Here is a 20,476-nt window from a genome sequence, read left to right on the forward strand (position 1 = left end):
GACTGAGTGGGACAGTTGACCTAACACTAACAATCTTTCTCGCAACCCCTGCTCTCGTCGTTGACACTTCCTACGTAATGCAAAGTAAAAGTTAGGTAGGATAAAACTAGTCAAACATTGTTTGACTAAGTGATATTTTGTCTGCAGGAATATTTGATGTTTTGAATTCAAAAAATAGGTGGCAGATAGCATCCAATGTATGGTAAAAAATTTGGCACTGACATTCTCATTACGCATCTGGAGGTTGAAATTCTTGTGTACAGGATCTGTATTCAAGACCTCAGAAGTAATACAAAATAAAGTTCGTTCACCCGAATTTTCCCTACTTGTGGGGATTAACATCGTATGAATGTAATAAATTTATTTTCCAAAACTTCCGACTCCTTTCTTCTTGTTGGGTGTCTGCTTACTATTCCAAATGAAGCAGTTCCGACGCCTGCTCTTCAGCCTTCCTCCATTGCAAACTGAAGACTACAGCCTATCCATTTAACAAGCTCAACGGAACATTTTCGTTGACGCGAAGTACCGCACGAACATTGATTAGTACATCAACACCAGCAACTCAGCAGCGGAAACACACCTAACACATCTAGTTCAACAGATGTTGTCCCAAATTTTAGAGTTGTGTGCAGAGCTATATGCAGTTAAACAGGAGGAAGACTTCTTGAATGTATTCTGACGGCAAAGTCAGCACGGTTGGTCTAGGACAGGTTTGCAACCCTAGGGTATGTGTTAGCATCACCGGAGCCTCGTCATTTCTAACGACTTTATTTCTAGCCCTTCACGCCATCTACTTAGTTCAACAAAAATACGAATAGGTAGTTAGTTCTTTATAGACAAATGTGCCCATATAGTATGTATGCGTTTATCTGCACTTCAGAATCCAAGGGCCTTATAAAAGATACCGCTCGAACTTTCGGGGGGTAACGTAACACAAATTCTATCATACGGAATCGTCAACCTGATACTCCATCCGGTATTCTACAGAATTCATAACAGCATGCCTTTTCAATCTTATATTCAGAACAGATTTTTTCAGCCTACTACAGATTTCGTAAGCAGGAGTACAGGCACCACTCAACGAGATTATTCGCGTGAAAGTCGAAGATTATCTGGACCTAGGAATTCACTGCGGCTTTCCAAAACAATATTGGAATATGTTAATGCAAGTTGTCCATCAGAAACTCGACACACTTTTGACTTTCTTCGAAGTATCGAGCTTCGCGTTTGGAACAGTCCTCCAACAACCAGAGCTTGAGATGGTTTTTCACAAAGGAGCTCAGTCTAGTGGAATATAAATGCAAAACAAAGGATCGGGAACTGTTAGCTATCTGTCTGACGATAAAACACTTTCATCATATGCCTTATCACCACGGATCGCAAGCCACTAATCTTAACAGCGCGATGGTTGAGGTGGTAGAGGGTCAGCCTCCCAATTTCGCTGCTCTCGTTTCGAATCCCAGTTGCCATTGTTGTCTGTGTTCGTTTTGAATTTGTCTCGCTGCTGTGAGCTTAGCACTTGCATAGCGTTAAGTGTGATAATAGTGAAACTGAAGCAAAATCTAACTGTGGGTGCCCTATATTCTACCAGTGAACAAAAAACGCTAAGAATCAGTTATCATCATGCCATGTCTCATCGTTATTGAGATTATATCAGACAATTTAAATTCGATATCCCATTATCGTATATTAGAACTGGAAATTGATTACTTAACGCTTACAGTATCCTGGCCCCTGATGAAGGGATTAAAATGCTTTAACGGTGAGATCTATGACCGAAGCAATTCCAGGTTCCGGCCGCCAGCCGCAAGGTGTCTTTTGATATATGATTTTTATCTGTCAAAATCGAGTGCAGAAATTGGTTGCGTAGCAAAAGAAGGCTTGCGACAAAACTTGAAGCTTTAAAAACAACGGCATATCAAACTAGTTGGCGTGGAGTTGCCACCAGTTGCTGCTGAAACTTGGTCCACTAGACGAAACTTTTCTGATTTGGGTGTCAGGACACCCAAAAATCACTGGTAATGAGGAAGCTGACAGACTGGCTCACCAAGGCCTGAGACAGCGGCAGGCGGGAAGCCGTTGAACAGGCGATTTTCGATAGTGCGATGGACCTGACAAAGACCTCAGTGCTCGGAGCTCTGCCTCCCCCACTAAACTAAACTACACAGAGGGCAATGGCAACTATATACGTATGTATATTCTGAAGCTGCCTTCGACCTGGTATCACATTTGGTTCAAGAAAACAGAACAGCTATAATGAAGGTCTGGGGAACCTTAGCTGTCTAGCAAGTGAAGGTGAATGGCAAAGGAGATTTTTTAAAGGTTCAAATCGATGGCGTCTGCATTTTTACCTTCTTTGTGCATCAAGTATGACAACACCAGGGTCAGCAAATGTATTAGACAGACTTGCCGAGAGACACGAAACATAAAAAATCAGAGATTATTTCCGGTGGCTTTAACGTACCGACAAAAGCAGATGGAAAATGGGATCTTTCAGGAACAGTTGATAAAAATGTATTGCAGATTGCTGTATGAGGCCTTAATGCACCGAATACCAACCGAGATACCATTTTATAAACTTCCGCTAGGACACTATGAGATGCTGAAGCGTTCTTAAATGTTGTGCCAAACGACGGAGTTGATAACAGTCCTTCTGTAAGTCGGCGATTTTCGCCGCCCGTCGTATAAAGCTTGTCACGACATCGACCCTTCACAGGTTGTCGTTATCAGGCTCATCACTGAATCTACGACAGTGCCAACGCTACCGTCGCAAATCAAATGCCTTCAAATGCGACTCTTCATGTTCCAAATGCTTCGGTGAATCCCCCGATGTCCACCCTCACGACGTTCGACGCGCAGGGGGAACGCCGGGTTGAACCACGCAATCAGACAGAGTCAACCAATTCGAACGCAATTTACTGGTGGTCACTTGCCAAAAAGTCTTCTTTCCCTCTAGAGTTTGAGTGAGGCATGCCCCATTCAAAGGCCCTAGCATTAAAGTCACCTCCTACAAGGCTTCACCACTCCGTGTTCATAACGGCGTCCTCTAAAGCATCGAGCCTGCGTTGAAAGTCCGACATCGTCTCATCCGGTGTTGAACACTAAGAAGCATTATCCCTAAACACCGAAACCAGACAAAGCCCTCGGAACTACCGGACCGCATCTACGGCATGTTTCAGAGGCGCGTTCATAGTCCTGGTACCTGTAACACTTGGTGGGGATTATCCGCATCCGTACCCTGAGTAGTACTTATTCAAATTTGATTTTCATGCCGCTAAGGAGTTTTCTTCGCAGAACGTACGGCCTAGTTCAACGAGAATTCCTCCACCCTTCATTTTCTGTATAAAGGACACTTCTGCTGCGCAAATATCTTGCCTTCCGCTGGTTTGATGAGCAGAAGCTGGTTTCTGATGGCGTAACCCGTTGTTTCCATTTATTTCTTTGCTTTATTTTTAGACCCCTCGAAACTCATTGGACGAAGTTTCCTTCAAACGTGTCCTCCTCTTTGGTGATTTCCTGATAAGCATGTTTTCTTTGGCTTTACCTTGGACAGTCAGCTGCACTTCCATTCGGTTTATGTCAGAAGTCACCTGCTCAGGTCTTGCGATCTGACTGGGCTTTTTTCCGGAACAGCAACATTGCAGGGTACTTTGTTCTCGCAATGGCGTTGCTTTGTAAGGCTTCATTTGGGCATTCCGATATCTCATCGAGTGCTTCAATTCTCGGTGCCTTTTTTGCGAGATGCTGTGGTGAGCGAGGCATTTTCGTGCTGTATCCAAACGCAGTCAATTCTTTCGCCTTGCCAGCTATTTCATCGTTTTTTTCAGTTGCTTTGTTATTATTCCCCATGAGAATTTTACCAGCGCATCGTGTGTAAGGAAGCGGGCCGCAATAGTGAGGAAGGGGTAGACCGTCGGGGATAAAGTCCTTACTCCACTTTCCTGAGGCCTGACTTATGCATAGCTGTTTCTGGAACTCATGGACGGATCGACGCTTGTTCGGGGCAACATAATTTACTAATACTGGTTCAATGGACATTACCCGGCCAGGGTCCCAAAGTAGTTATCAGAGCTAGGTTGACATCACAACAGAGAATTGTCGAGGGCTCTGGAAGCTTCCGGTGTGTCTCAATATGTACCGGTCCAGACAAGCAGAGTAAGCAAAGCTGCAGCTACATAAACTAATCCTATAGAAAATACCTTTACCAAATTGCTTGGAATCAGTTACCATTCTGTCCTTCTTGTGAAGGTTCAATGGAAAAGAGGAACACGCCTTCTTTCCAAGGTTTGCAGGTATAAGGAGATACCTGTGGATGGAACTAGGATCGCCTTTAAAGCGGGAAAGAATGCGTGGTTTTCGCAGTGATGGCGAAGTTGAAATAGACAAATCAGTTACAAAGACGATCCCCATTCAAGAAAAGTAGTCACACATGGTGCAAGAAGAAGTATGATGTTGGATCAGTCCGATGAAGTAATATAAAATCGGATGCCCGAAAGAATTTTTTAGTTTTCAGCCATACAAGTCTGAAACACATGTTTAACCATATTATGGAAAGCGGGAGTAACTTCCTTCCCAATCCGTCCGTCATCAAGTGGGTATGAACTTAGAACTTCTTCAGGCATTTTGGTCAAATTGAGGCCTGAACAAGACAATTTTTACACTAGACATAATTCGAATTCGCATCATGTTTGCGGTTATATACAAAGAAGTGATTACCATCATAGTAACTTTCGGTTAGGGTAGAGATAAGGCAGCGTCTGATAAGTTTCCTCTGTTATGGACGAAACACCTAAAACTCGGTAAAGGGAAGACAAAAAAGACGGGAGAAAGTTTCTCTCAAATTAGTCCGGTTCGTCTTAAATTTGATTCCCTCAATCTTTGAATAAAAATCTAATAGAGTCTAATAACGTACTGAGCAATCGATCTTGAAAGGAATTTCCATTGATATTAGCGCTTAGGCTTTCCTATAAAAATAAACCAAAAAAGTATACACCCACCCTTGAACATTCTTCAAAAAATTCAAAACAATTCAAATTCAATTCCTCCATGTTTCTCATAAGTTCTAATTTTCATTAATTGAAGTATCTATCATCTGAACTAAATCAGCTCCGACAAAATTTATTTCAATTCAAATTTAGCAGACAATCTAAATAATCACTTAAAACTGAATCCAACCTAAATACTTTCCAACTTTCCAGCCTATCAATCTATGCTTATTACTTACTAATTGGGCCACCTAATTATAAGACAAATTTGTTACATTTCAAACGGCAGAATAATCATCAATTAAACAAATCGTGAAACAAGTCTATCTAACTGTTGCCTTCTCGTTAGTTCAGATAAATCCAATTATTTGCCAGTTTCCCTTTCAAGTTCAAAACCCAATTTCAACAACATTCCTCTCCTCATGTCTATTCGCCCACATTTAATTTTTGACCTAAAGGGTCGAGTGTAAGAAATCTTTTCTATTTCTCAAGATCGTTCCTGAAATTTAATTATTTTTCATGGGGGTTTCTAGACAGGAACGAGAAAATCAGATGTGGAACTAAATGTGTTTTAGTTTGAGATTAGAAGAGATTTCTGACTGTAGTCAATGCATGGGAATAAGGAGAAGAGCTTCAATTTAGTTTGCAGTATTTTATGGAAGTATGTAATTCCTGGAGTTAAAGGTGGTCTTCAAAGATAAATGAAGTTAGTTGGGTGTGTTGCCGTATGAGGAAATGGTCTTTTAGCAGGGGTCAATCGATGAATCCGCGAATATTTGCTGCGATTTATTGCTGAAAACCTTTCACATTCACATCAAATGTCGCCCTGAAGAAAAAAGATATAAAAAGCCGAAAATTTAAAGGACAAGTTTCGTTGGATAACTTTCACACACTCAGATACTACCTTCATTTTAGTTTTTCACTTCTCTGTAATTAAATATATAACGGCAATACTATCCTTGCTAGAAAAGTACTCCGCAGCATTTAGCATCTCAAATTCTATCTATCATTAATTCCTCGGAATTAATGGTTTACTCGTACATGTCAAAATAAATCACATACCCTGCACACACTCTCGGTGCGGTCTCAATAGGGAAATTATGAGAGAATGAATGATGCCTGAAGTCATTCATCTTTGCAAGCAGTGAACATCGCGCTCGAGAAAGGACTTGGGCAAGTGCATCCTATAGCAGAGACACTGCATTTATGTAGAATGGTAGTAAAAAGATACGATACTTTATCATAAATGTGGCACGGCAGTGTTGAGATTCATACCACCGGTGTAAAGTGCATATTTCGCTCTATTAGTCGGTGCATTAGGCTCCATGAGAGGAGATAAGTTCACACACATCCGAGGGTTCTGAATAGGTCCAACTATGGTGCTTAGTTACATACGCTCCAATGGATACAATCTGCTTCTCGTGATATCGTAGCGTCGTTGCTACATAAAGCAGTGAAATAGTTTTTACTTCTAAGAAACTTTGTCAGAAATGAGCCCTTGTGATGGTGGACGAAGGAATAGGCAGCTGTGGCAACAGATTAGGTTCTATAATCTTTCGATAATTGGAATTTGAAATTACATGTGATGGTGATTTCAAATTGAGGAAAGTTCAACTGTGCGTATAGACTTCAAATACCCAATTATCTATCTATGCAGTTTTTATTTATTTGAAGTACTTAAATGGAAATTTTCAATATTATGCTGAACTTGAAATCCAGTCTTGTGAGGTTGTAAAATGAAGGCATGTTATCGTTTATCACCTGCAAAATGACATGAATCTGGGCTTCAATGTCGAAATAAATTTAGATTTGCTAAGGCTCTATCTAACATCTAGTAACAGCTTTCATTGATCAGAATAGAACAGTCATTAACCATGTCAACTTATTACGCAATTTCCTAAGGCTAAACGGTAATCAAAAAGCCTCAACCCAAGGTGATGTGAGATCCGCTCTGATGGGTAGGTGGTACTAGGGCTAAATAGTGTCATAAATGAAGCTTCTGGGGAACATCCAGAGCAAGAAGTTTTGCATGCCTATAGGAATGACTAGGCATACAGATCAAGTTAACCTCGGTGCTTTGAGCGGAAGGGAACATGAACCAATAAACAGATCAAAATGAAACGAATCACCATTCCCTGCTAAGTGGATAGCTTAGTGGCAACATAAGCTATATAACGAGCTTCGTGAGTGGGAAACAATTTTCTGAGAGCTACAACACCAGTTTTTACTGCGTAGAATAGTGCCATTCTCCAATTTGGCGAGGCCAGGGACTTTGCCGCAATTGGCAGAGCGGTATTTTAAATAAAATAAATTAAATTAATAAAATGCTCGCTAAGTTAGAGAAAGGAAGTCTCAGGGGTCACTTTTTCTTTAAACGTATCTAATCATGAGAACAAAGGACCAAGGTGAGTGAAAGTAGCATAAGAGCTCCGCGAAAGGCTCCTCGAAAATGGTAGCAGTGCGGATACCATATAAAGGGCCTCGGAAATGAATCTCACAGGTAAACAGCTGTACATTAAACCGTGGCATAGTTGAAGGGCACATGCACCAGCCGTGTGGAGTAGACCAAATAATAAGAAATGAAAGACAGTCGAAGTAACATGAATAAAGAAGTGAAAATAGAGAGCGAGTAAACTTGGCAACAATAATAACGAAACCATACTACTGAAGCTTACTTAAAAACATTGCGAACGAAGGGGTTATACACAATGAGTGGTGAATGGATATCCTTCACTTGGTAAGAAGTGTGAAGACCGAATCGAGATATTCTGTAAGCTCGGGTGAGGATGTCAGAATAGTGACGATTGAGTGGAAGCTTGCTGTCGAATTTTACGCCAAGATCCTTAAGAAGAAGCAACTTACGCGTAACACTTGCTAGTATTAAGCGCCAATATATAATATTCACACCAACGAGACGGAGTTTCCAGGTTTGATTGTAGGCGTTTAACTTCTGTAGGCAAATTATTTCAAATCGTTTGCATTGAGAAGACAGGAGTAGCAAACAATAAAGGAAAACCATTAATGAAGAAAGAGAATAGAGATGCACCAAGGTTGGACTCCAGGGACTCTAGATGCAGGAAAAAAGGATGGAACTGTTGGAACTGTTGAAGGAGACCCTACTCACTCTATCGCATAAATAATACCTCAACCAGGAGGGAGCAGATGGTGCAAAACCGTATGAACCGAGCTTCTTCAACAGCAAGGTACTGGGAATTTAGTGGAAATGGTGTGCACGTCTTTCCTTTTATTGAGAGATTAGGTAACACAGTTGGTAAACTCCAATTAGTTACTGAGCGCTTCTTTGAACCCATGCCGATCCTTCGCAGTGAGATATCCGAAGCAAGACAAAGGGCAGTCTTTGACATGTTCCTCCATAATTTTGGACATAGAGAAAGGAGAGGTATGAGCCGATAGTGTTAAGCTTTTTTGAGTTGGCTGGATCATACGTACTTAGCGGTAATATTCCCAGAACAATACGGATGAATTATAGTTTTACGGCGACATTATTGAACATAATTTAATAACGTAGAATAGAAGTTCTGAATTGTCTCGCCTAGTACCTAACAAGGCAATTTGTGACCAAAGCATTTTAACCCATTTCCCATTTTCCCCCGGACGTAGTTTTATATAATTTTGACATCGGCTGAGCTATTGAAGTAAGCTCCCGGAAACCATAATATTGTCCCAACAGGCTACTACTGTCCCCTACATTGAGTAGCAAATTATTTCGAGTTGCTCTTCCTATTATGAACCCCATTGTATCCAAGAAGCAGGTATTACAATCTTCTATGGGTTGATTGGATGTAGATAATTACACCAAATTACTTTTTTTTAAAGCAAATATTCCGTCTTCAAAGCTCACCTGGAAGAAGTTGGTGTTGGTTTTCACAGCCGAGTTCAAAGTTTATTAGGAGTGCAATTCAAACTATGAGCGTTATTAGTAGTGGCCCATTCACACATCATCCGCAACTCGGTAGTCGGTTACTGGAGATGTAGCAAATATAATACATCGAATAGGGTTGTCTGCCATCTCCCTTCCTTCTGAGGGAAAAACGTGGTTATGATTAGTATTAAAAGGAATTTAATTCACGGTTTCGTATTGACCTATAGGATTTACTAGAACATCACAGAAAATGTCACTTTACAAGCCTCTGTGTCCGACATGGCAAGGGTCGGTTTGGAAAATTATATCTATCTCCTTTGATTACTCAATCGTATATATGTTACGAAATCGAAAACATTTTTCCATCGATATTTCTTATCCTCAGACTGGGAACTTCAATATTGTGTCGCGTAAGGACGTCAAAAATTACTTTTAAGGTTTTCAGAATCAGGACAGGCCGCAAGTTCCGAAATATTAATTACGATCAAGAGAGTTTTTTCACATTTAATATTGGGTTAAGGAAATGTGGGGATCCTGTAACGGCAGTCACTACCCCGATTTTATCTATGTGATATATTAGGGAATAGTGTTAGAATCTTTACTAGAATTTTTCTCAATGGACAATAAAAATGCTGATCTAGGATCCTTGACGAAGATACTAGCATGCCAATAGGAGTTCAAATTTTTCTACGCGACTGTTTAAACTCTTGCGACTGCACTAGTGAGAGCAAACTTTACAATAGGCCGCCTGTCAACAATATCAGAAATATTCTGTCCCATCGAGGGAGCTTAAGGAGCACCTGACGGTAGCTGACCCGTTTGTGAATATTATTACGTCCGTAATCACAAACGACAAGTGGCCAATGTCGACTATTTTTCTCATTTGGCATGTATGTGTTCTTGAGGGTAAATCTGTAGATAATAGGGTCAACAGAGTCACCTACGATTTTCCAAGCGATTTTCAAATACATATAGTAGCACGGTTGGTTACTCTTCCACTCGCAAATGGTACCGATTTCGTACGTGTCATCAAATAGATGTTAAATATAGAGTAGCTTATAGTGCTGAAAAAGAATCGATAAAAATGAAGCAATCGACATCTTTAACTGGTTTGGGTCTCGCTGCTCCTAATGCAGAATTGATGCAGCGTCTGAAGAGTTGTCTTCTTTCTAGAAATATTCAGCTATTTTCTGATTTTTACTCTGAAATAGATGATCTTTACCAGTTGCAATTTATCCTCGATAAACAAGTAACGTACCTTCTGTCTTGATTCTTGTCCTACAGACGCCACTGGTTGGGAAAGGAGAACAATTTGGGATGTTCCTAAAACACCTTGCCTTAACCGACTGCCGCTGAGCAGTATGTACATTTCCTGACTTGTCACGTCGCAGATCGCCGCGAACGTGGCGTAGTTGAAGTATCCATCAATGTGTCTCAGATATATTCTTTCTTGGATATCGTTTTCTCAACTTTACCGTCTAACATGCTAGAGTACAATCTCTGCGGATCATTGTATACTAGTGTGCGGAGTTTAGATCCCCAACCCAACTGCTTTTCGAGAAGGCTTTCGATAGTGGGAACAAGGAGTGTATCTGAAATGCTCTAAATATGAAGAAAATTCTAGAAAAACAGTTAGCTTTTGCCAGTCCATCAAATGATGGCACTCTTCAGGTTGAATTGACTGTTTTACACGTTAGTAGGGGATTTGACTCAAAGCACCTATGATTGTCAAAGAACAACTTGCAGGGTTATCGGGTAATTAGATGGCCTTTGGTGTAGTAGATATTTCGTCGCTAGCAGTAAAGTTGAACCAGCCAACAAGGCTATACTGATACCTATAGGAGATTAGCGGCACTTCTTCCTCAAACCACAAAGATGGAAATTAGACTGAAATATTTCTATAGTGTTTAGAAAAGGGATTTTCGCAAAATATGGTACTACCCAAACCGCTTCTGCCTTCAGTCCCCAGTACGGCTGCTCGCGTCACTGTCCAGGGCTACGCTTCCGTTGTGGCTCCTCTTGAACAATCATTTAGCAATGTTCATCCTTTTGAGAACAGGAGTACTGCCACACTCCAAAGACATCGGAGAGTGGTAATAGTACCTGCAATAATGAAGTAGGAACTGCTAGAAATTTGCAGCAGGATATGTGGCAATCAGGCGCCGGAAAGGCAAATTAAGTGCTAAATAAGGCCATTAAACTGGCAGTCAAAGGCAAGCAGGACATACTCGAGGACTTCTTAAGCAAGTATGGTAGATGGGACAGATTCAACGTGAGAGAAGCGCCAGAAGCTATTGCCTAAACCTGGTAAGCCATTAGGCGAACATGATCCATATGTCCCTTACATCCTGTGTATAATCTACAACGGATTGCTCCCAATGGTTGAAAAATAGCTTATCGGACTAGCAACTTGAACTCCGGAAAACTAGATCAACCGCTGATACCATAAGTCTAGGTACTACCTTTGACGAACATTTATTATGGGGAAAGGGGGGTCTACCACTTATTGAGCGGCGATCGCCTTCTATATGGAGAATGCCTTCAAGTCGATTGGCATACCTCTCTGCAAGGCTGCACTTGTCGATGGTTACCTGAAAAGGGTACGCGTTGGTACGACTCTGATGACGGTCTAACGAATCTCTACAGACGACCAATAGGTTTTTGTGCAGGACCTAATGCTATCGAATATTATAATATGTAAATTGATGGCCTTAATATTATATTTGTTGAAGAGGCAACGATTGTAGCTATTACCAAAGATTTTAGTGTTATAGGCAAGTAGACGCGCACGTCTGCGACTTGCGGAGTACTTTTTCGTGGCCCTTCATTTGAGCAGATTGTCATTGTCTCCACATAAGGCGCAGAATTCATTTGTCGCTATAGTCTGCTGATGGTTATGCAGCATAGGTCCCTGATAGACTTCACAACCTCTCTTGGATTATCGGAAAATTTTCAATCTGCCCAAAGAACTACACTCTCTCCGTTATTTTTGAGGACTGTGACGACTTACACAATCGCGCACTCCTTCAAAAATACCGCAACATTAATACCGAATGTAGTATCTCCCAGCTGATTAAGCATAACGTTCGCCACCAAATAAACACTACTGACTCCCCAATCTCCTTGAAGGTGCACCCACAACCGCATCAAAAGCTCATTGCTGCGTGAAAAGAGCTTAAAGAGTTACTTAAGCAAAGTATTTGCAGATCTCCCAACAACTGTTGGTCATCTCCGCTACATCTGATCCCAAAGCCTAATACGAATGGCAACCTTGTGGAGATGTGTCGTTTTATCTCGACCTTATATCTCGCCGAGGCTTACCACCAAATCCTTGTAGCTCCTAAAGATATTCCAAAGACAGCCAATTTCACACCTTTTGGACTTTTCGAGTTCATATGCTTTTGACCTATGCAATGTGACGCAAGAGATTCATTCGTTCTGTACTACTTCGTCTAACCGGAAAATGTTTTGGTCGTCGCTTCCACCAGACCGGATAATTTTGCGCATCTGGAATGGAATTATAAACGCCTCCTTGATAATGGCGTAGTTATCGAAGTTGAAAAATGAAAATTTATCCAGCAACAGGTGAAATCTCTAAGCTATTCCATTACCCCTGACGGCGACCAACCCGACCCATACAAGGAGCAGCCGATCGCGAGTTTTCCACTGCCTGAGACGGCTAAACTACTATAATTACCATCGATTCCTGTCCAAAGCCGCTCACCATCAGATCCTATTTAACACCTTCCTGTTTGGTCCTAGAAGCAAGAAATCACGAGTGGACATGTGGTCTCCAGAAGCCGTCCAAACGCTTGAAACTACCAAGTAACAGCTAGTAGACGCTAGACTTTTGGCATTCTCTCGGCAGATACAGACATTCCAATAGGCGCTGCTATCCAACAAATGGTGAACCAAAGCTGGCAGCCGTTGGGTTGGCCGTTGTTAAATCCCCTCAACGGAATTACAGCGCCTACGATCGTGATCCAGGAGCCGCATATCTGAACATCAAATTCTTCCTAGAAGGCAGGTCTTTCACCTTATTCAGGGACCATAAACCTGTCAGTTTTGCCTTACGGTAAAACTCTGAAAAAGTGTTCCCTCGTCACTTTCAGCACTTAACTCTCATTAGCTAGTTTCCTTTAGAGATTAATTTAATCGCAGACGCTTTTTCTCGGATCTTTGAGATCAGCATCTCAGCCGTAGTTCATTTTTGGCAATCACTGTGGCCTAGAAGAAGGAGGCAGTCCTTTAAAGCCTGAAGTCAAACTTCAAATAAAAATTGAAGAAGTTCCTATTCAAGACTTCACTCTCCTCTATCCGATACGACATCCCCGAAAAAAAACCTAGCCCATACATTCTGACCGCTTTTCCTAAGGGAGTGTTTTGCTCGATGCATCGATAACGAGTTGGCTAGTATCCAGCAAATATTTTATCCATGAACAAGGATGTGAATTCTTGGGCCAGACAGTGCAACTCGTGTCAGTAGTGCAAGGTTACGAGGCATTCTAGGAAGGACGTAGGCGTATTCCTTAGGTCAACAAAGCGCTTTCATACAATACACCTCGACAATGTACGCATTTTGCGAGACTCGCACGGCAACAAATATTGCTTCCCGATTATTGGCCGGCTTGCGCGGCGGCCTAAGGCAACACCTCTGAAGGACTTTACAGTACAGTCATGTGCTTTGACCTGTTGCAAAAAGTAGATTCCGCAAAGTATTTTTTATAATTTGCCATAAGTTTCAAGATTTAATTCCGGCAACCTGATCCTCCACAAGAGAGACGTTTTTTGAGAAAACAAATTATTGCGCTTGGTACGGGAGCGGTTGCCAAATTGAAGGAGCCTGCGCCATGCCGTTATGTTCAGCCAGTCGTTAACACCAGAAGGAGCTCGAAGCCTGCACTCACGCTCTAGTCAGAACATATGCCACCCAACCATGCAGCTGCCATACGAAGGCCCCTTTAAGCTCCTCGAGAAGGGGAGCACTCGCTCGGACTGGACGTAGGAGGAAAAACTTTACACATTGAAACCTTTCTTCCACGAGGCAGACGGGAGCAGAAGGAAATGGGGCAATGTTGTTTTCCATCTGCATGGAAGAAAAAGGCAGACAGACTGTAAATCAATTGTAATAAGGTTTTATTTTACGAAAACCCTTCAAAATCGATTCTGAGAATGGCTTCCGCCTGCTACTCCGCAGACATCAAGATTTTCTTCTTAACTAACTTTGGTATTCCTAGAAATCAAATTCAAGCTAAAACCCACTGAATACCGATGCCCTTTCGGGCTAGCATGTCAGCAATTTCGAATGCAACACATTATTTGAAATTCAATCAAAAACTCCCATGAAAAACAAAAACCAGAGCAACGTTTCCAGCGAATTGCAACTCATGACCATCATAACACCAATAAATGAAAGAAACTGCACAAAGTCCTAATATTTCCGAGCATTTCACCCAACACGCCAATTCTAGAATAACAAACATTCATTTCACCCTTCCTGGGAACCTTTGCAAAATTGCAGTCACATGCAGTGCTAACTTTAGCACCATCTACACTGCATATCTCCCAAGGGAAAAGATGTTTAGCGTCCAAAGAATCTAATCAATTCGCTGTGTATCATTTTTCAAGTCACGTCTTGAAAACTTTTTAAACGTACAGACATGCTTCACTATCGATTCGGATTGATTCCAACTTTATTTCTTCCCCAGATACATGTTTGTCATGTGTTATTTCAGTTTGTGCTCTTGTCCATTCTCCGGGCTCGAAAGTGTTATGAAATCGAACAAGACATGCTGGGAGAGGAAGTTGTATGCGAACCGGGTACTCGTTCATCTTTGATGTATTGCAGAAACATTAACCCCAATCCATCGCTCTCATCAATCAGGATTATTAGCGTAAGTACGGGGGGCTCAAAAAGGATAGTTCGGGGTCATGGTAGCCTCCAATTCGGGTCACTGCAGTGTTTGCTTTCGGACGTTGGATGGTTCTCATTGTAATCAGAGATACTTTAGTGGCAGTCACTGGAAACAAATCATAATCAGTTTGTGCAAAGGCAAACAACAATGGAACGTCTGCGGAAATCATAATAAAGTACTCTTCGATTGGAAATGAAGACCAAATGCAGCTGTTTTTCTGTAAACTGGGTGCAGTCTGCAGAAGCGTAAAACACGAGCCTCCCAAATGGATCTGGCCTCGCATATGGTCTTTTAATGGAAAATGTGCACTTTATTATTACCATCGATTCTAATTGGGTACCGAGCACAGGCAGGCATATGCGTTTGAATCCTCATTTCTATGGGTGGAAGCACCCATGACTGTGCGATTGCAATAAATGCCTTCCTGTCTCTTTTTCGATTTTAAAATAGCAATAACTGCGAGTACCAGCAAAGAATACTAATTTACGATATGGCTAGAATGATCATCTAGTTTGGTGGCTACATGCAAAACTTGTCACCCTAGAAGCGCTGCCACTGGTATGCTGGAAATATGCACACATGTGTCGCAGCACCCCATGTGTGACTTCGGCTAGATGCAGAGCTAATAATAGTTTGTTCGTGAGGACAATGAACGTCTACTGGGATTTCCCTTGTTCTGAGGAATAGCACCAGTCGATCATAATCATAATTTTTTAATCGATTTGTTGGCAGCAGTGCAGCATTGGAAAGTACAGCTGGGCCGGGCACTCACGTATGGCGTTTCCGAGGAACTGCAATTTTCCATTTCCTTTCAACAGAAACAGGGCGACATTGACGTACAATTTGCTGAGCATGTACAAAAATCTCTGCATTTGATTCACGAAAAAATTTGCAAATTGAAGTCATATCTCGAGTTCTACCCACTTCAACAGAAATCATGTAGTTTTCGAGTGTTCGTTGGAATATAGTGAAACTGTTTGTCTCACGTTCTATTTTGCATCCGAGCTTCAGCAGGTTTTTTCCTTCCTGGTGGCTTCCGCCAGCTACCAGGCGCTCGTCAAAGAAAAAGTACCATTATCCAGACGTTACTCATCGCTTCTAGACACTCCAGACTTTGTGTTTATAAAAAACCAATCGAGTTTTTGTTCCGAAACATAATGAACAAATGAGCAAAGGCACAATGATGAGCACGAACAAAAGTACCACATACTCGAGAGCTGATGTAACAAAACACTTAACTATCTGAGAGCGGCAAGTACCTATCGTGAACATCTGTAGTGCGGCATAGTACGAAAAGCAACACTTTGCAGCACACCCTGAGCCGAGGAGGTTCATCAGCTTTGGCCTAGTACCTACAATACCTCGGAACTGCCAGTCGATTCCGAGATTATCAGCTGGGCATTCCCAAAGTGCTGGATGAAGAGCTCCGAATGGATTCCATGTGAAGTCATCATCAGTCTTCCGACTGTTCAGAAGCCGAATGAAAACATTCCCAACAATAGTAGTTTCGGTATCTCAAGTACTTATCCATCCTTCGCGGTGAGATTAATGATAAGTTCCTGCTCTTGCTGTTGCTTTTTAGTGGAGTTTGCAGTACGAACCTGAATGTTATCATTGCGACGGTGCGCTGCCCACCTGTGTGGCTCCAGGTCTTGGGAGGGTCGCTGCGGCTATCTAGGTACAACGACGGACTGTTGTTGCTTTCAAGAGATCCGTAGTCAGGTTTGAAGTTCATCATTAGTTCGTTTATTTATCTGAAACGTTTTGTCTTCGTCAGCGTCCTCGCACTGTGCCCTGTGGGAGATGCATTACATGAGTTGAGTGATTTTAATGCATTTCTTGTTGGTACCATTTATCACCTGGAGATGAGTGAGGGCAGATTACAGGAATTTGAAATGCATTGTATTCGTTAGGAATGTGTTTGGTGGAGAGGTTAATACCGGAATATGGACAAGAGTATAAGTAATTGGATGTTAAATTCAGTTTTATGAGTCGTTCAGTAGGAGTGGCGATAATATCCTGTGGAATTTTAATCCTTATGAAGAGCTTACTTAATTGAGAGCTGTAGGTGCAATGAATTTGGGAGAAAAACTTTTTCTCTCATCAGTATCTAGAATTATCTGACTCCTACTGATTTTAACATGGTAGTTATTAAACGGAGACACAAAATCTGAACTCGCAGAGGGTATTCGACAGTTAGACAGTTGTCCTGTAACGTGCTTTTTGGGTTAAATTCTTTTAGAGTTGGTACGAAAAGGGTCCTACCAACTTGCGAAGTGAAACCACTTCTGCCCATTCACCACGCCGAGAACAAAATCTTTCCAATATGATTATGCTCCCTCGGGAGAAAAAATCATTCGTTAGATTCTATTCCTAATGTCAAGGGCCTCTAAATTCACATTCCCAACCAGGAGGCAGTGGACATCATTTCACACAATAATTGTCGTAAACAGGAAATGACGAAGGGTCCTGGCGCTGGATTTATGTCCATCAAATGACGTGGAACCCGTTCACAGGATCGTCAAAAGTTTCGAAAGTGGACAATCTCTAGAATTCTGCTAAGATCAGAGTCTTTGGAGAATGTATGTTGGGCAACGCTACTGTTATAGTTCAGGACATACCTATTAGAAACCGCAATAGCACGAATTTGCTCCTTTATCCACCAACCGAAGACATATAAAACCATCCTAACTTGTGCGGTCCTGTATATAGCCCCTCGTCGTAGGCTCGTGGCTTTCCGTCAAAGATGAGATTCAGGAACATGAAGGTGGTACCCCATCCCTCCGTAGTATGCTACAAATTTGGTGAAACAGCCGTAAAATCCTTGCCCCGAATATCGCCCCAAGTATGGATATTAGGTAGACGACTATATTCCTCTAGGACACCGCCTTGCTTTGGTGGGGTTGGCTGTAATAATATAATACGCTAAGAAGGGCCAATCATGAATATGGAATCTAAGGATATTGACCTTTGCACATAGAGCAAAAGTCGCGGCCGCAGCGCGGTTTTTGAGGGATTCCTCAGATTCTTGCTGGCTCGCGTTGGAATCCGTGGAAAATAGGATATCCTCTTCAATGGAAAGTATATATTTAGTGTCTGCAGCTCAGATAGCCAGAAAGGCGAGTGCGGGAACTCTTCTGGTAAAAAAACAGGAAACCGTCCGACAATACTATCTTAATCATCCAGAAAGTGCAAGAAGGCTCAACAAAAGGAAACTTCAGTGATTAAGTATCAGAACCTTCCCTTCCCCCTACTACGAAACACCGAAGAGCAGGAAATTGGTGATGATAACGAAACTGTCCAAATGCTGAGATATGGAAACAGATCCATCTTTACCGGACACCAAAAATTTGGGAAGTCCCCGAGCGAGGACAGAGAAAATAACGGCGAAAGAAGGTGGAGACAAGCTAGAAATCTCGGTCAGACTCGTGGTGAAAACAACAGACTCTTTCGTCGGCAGTAATGCACGCAAGAAGCGGTAGATCATCGCATCTATGGTGGCTAACGTACTAAAGCCTACTAGAATATATTTTCAAGCTGCAGCCCCATTTCCGACCGATGCTGTGGGTGGTTCCTCTATGGCTGGAAAAATTCCAGAGGAACAATTTACCATCCGGTAGGAGTACTGAAGGTCCTGGGGGGTTAAAGTGAGCACCTACCGTGTAGGTATAATCAGACGGTCCTCTTCGGATACATATTGATTTGGAGACTACAATCAGAGCCGTAATTGGCGCAGCGGTACTAGTTTATACAGAGTGTAAGCTCAGCATTTATACCATTGGATGCGAGGCCTATCTAACTCCTCTGCCGCAACTAAGTGGTACGGTGCCCGAGTTTTACAGCGCAACTTCGCGCTTAAGCCTGCAAGGAGCTTTGCCCACGATGCGACACAACCGCCATGAAACTCCTACAAGGAACCAACCGCAAATAACCGGGCCGAGAGCAGATTCGCCTAGAAAATTTGCTCTCAGAGGACCGGTTCCCATGGTACCAGATAACCTCCGAAGCAAAGGTCGTCTTTCTCGAGTACGGGAGGACAGCACACTCTATCACATTGACTGGAATCAACTCGGTTCGGAGACCGGTAGGAGTACTCGTGCAAAACAATTTTGAAGCCTCAATTGGTTGCAATAACCGACGTCTTCGTGGCGGGTCTTTGAATGCCAGGATGAGGCTATTTAAAGTTAAATGGAAACCATCATGTTCGAACGTGGAGTATCTGGTTAGTTTACTCCCCATTCATTGGTCATCTAAAAGGCAAGAGTTTTTGACAGTTTACCTCACAACGTGTTGATGACTACTTAATTAAATGGATCTAAGCGATGTTTACGCAGGTATTGACTGTTATCTGACAATTAAAGTAACGAAACGCTGTCCGTAGAAAGTTGTGCTATCGCCAGTTTTGTGGAGCATGTTGGTCGGCTTGCTGCTAGGTACATTGCAAAATCTGCCAACATAACTTGCACCGAATGCAGACTGTCGACTTAGACTGAGATAAAGTCCGTTATCGAAAGAATGATTCTGACAGAATTTTTAGAGAGAAGTTCGCCAAGGCTATATTCTGTCACTCGAACAATTGCCATTATCGGTAACTTGCGTCATGCAAACGGTAGCGTTGACCTTGACCAAGAGGCTTTGAATTTGGACAGTCTTTCTCAGTCTAATAATTCGTCGCACTGTTTCTAGTTGCATTTAGGTAGAATATTGAAGGTATCTATCACTTCTTTCGTTTTGGTAGGGTAGTTCCTGCTAATGTTGATACCAAATTCGGTGTTAGTTGACGTAATACTAGATTCACCTTCGCTGCTTTGTCTATAATTTGGAAAGACCACAGACCGCTAAACAACTAACATCAAATTGGCGTTATTTCGCGCCAACGTACATTCTGTCCTGTTATATGGGAGTAGTAAATGGAAGGTGATCGTTACTTGAAAGGTCCAGCCCTTAACACCTGTTTCCGCCGTGTCATCAGGATACTCTAGTTCGACACAATCTCGAATGGAAAGCTGCATCAACATATGATCATATACTGGTAGACGCTTTAATTACAAGTCGGAAAATGTAGGGAGTAGACCCCACTCTGAGAAGAGACAACAGCTGTCTTGCTGTCTATGCCAGCAATGAGAATGGTAGCCGAGTCGGTCGTCCTTAAAACAGATGGTGTAGAATAGTATAGAAGGAGTGTAGTCTTTTCGGGACGACCTGAAGAAAGCTAAAATACTTTTCTGATCGACGCTGATTACGCGTAAATTTTGGTTGTTGCGAAAAAGTGGATAAGAATAGAAAGAATAATTATTATATCCAAAAAAGGAAAGATTTCTTAATGGATATCCTTGAAAGAGGGAAGCCGGTTTCAAAATTAACGAACAAGATCCAGGGTGTGGGTCAGAACAGGAACATAGAAAGCCAATTTGATGCTAAAATTAGACAGAGCCAACAAGAATTCAACGGATCATTTTTGGGCCTGGTGGGAAAAGGGTTAGGAGAGAAAGCAGAGGTTACTTTACGGAAAAATATCTATCTTGTACCAAAAACCTAAATTAATCTTAGCGGTATTGAAGAGTGTCACACAAAAGGGATGAAGAAATCACATGGAAGAACACAGATAGATATGATTATTCTGTCAGTGGAAGTAACGGTTAAATTGATTACCACCGGGAGGTGGTGGGGAGCGAGCCTATATACTAGTTGAA

General features: G+C 42.0%; 1 protein-coding gene across 2 annotated transcripts in view; it reads right to left on the reverse strand.

Moving 5' to 3' along the window:
- LOC119653416 overlaps window positions 1–20,476 on the reverse strand; it is a 404,817-nt gene that overhangs the window by 153,706 nt on the left and 230,635 nt on the right. The window lies entirely within an intron of this gene.

The sequence above is a fragment of the Hermetia illucens genome, chromosome 4 (genome assembly GCF_905115235.1).
Source record: "Hermetia illucens chromosome 4, iHerIll2.2.curated.20191125, whole genome shotgun sequence".
NCBI lineage: Eukaryota > Metazoa > Arthropoda > Insecta > Diptera > Stratiomyidae > Hermetia > Hermetia illucens.